Below are 562 nucleotides of genomic sequence, written 5' to 3' on the forward strand. Positions count from 1 at the left end.
CATCCCACTGGGCTCAACAGGTTCTCTGTTTGCAGCAGAGCCTCCCAGCCCGGTCGCACCCATGCACTGTGCCATGGTGAGTTGCAATCCCGACCCTGAGGCTGCAGCGTTGGGCAAGCATTGCTGCAGGGCAGGGAGTGGTTGCAGGCTGTGCACAGCACAGAGGAGCTGGTTCAGGGTGAGCAGGACCAGCAGAGCCTGCAGGAACCGAGCCCTGACTGGGCACCCCGTGCTTGGCAGTGTTTGCTGAAGAGCTTTCCAAATACATTTATGGGCAGAAGAGAAAGGCTTGCAAGGCGGGGTTGGTGCTGCTGCATTTCTTGGAAGGTTTAGCATGAGACTGGGAAGGAAGTTCTGGTTGCTAGATGTGGTTTTAGGGTGGTGAAATCAGGGGGATGCACTGAGGCAAGGCAGGTCTTTAAGAACCCTTCCGACTCAAAACGTTCTAGAGACCCTGAGCAGGAAGGGGTCTGTGGTGGGGGCTGGGTCTGCCTGAGATGCCCACAGCTGCAGCTGCTCTGATGGCTCATTGCTGCTGCCTGGGGGGCACAAATGAGCATCC

Source organism: Centrocercus urophasianus, unplaced genomic scaffold (genome assembly GCF_019232065.1).
Source record: "Centrocercus urophasianus isolate 14NV4802_14NV808 unplaced genomic scaffold, USGS_Curo_1.0 seq_65, whole genome shotgun sequence".
Classification (NCBI taxonomy): Eukaryota; Metazoa; Chordata; class Aves; order Galliformes; family Phasianidae; genus Centrocercus; species Centrocercus urophasianus.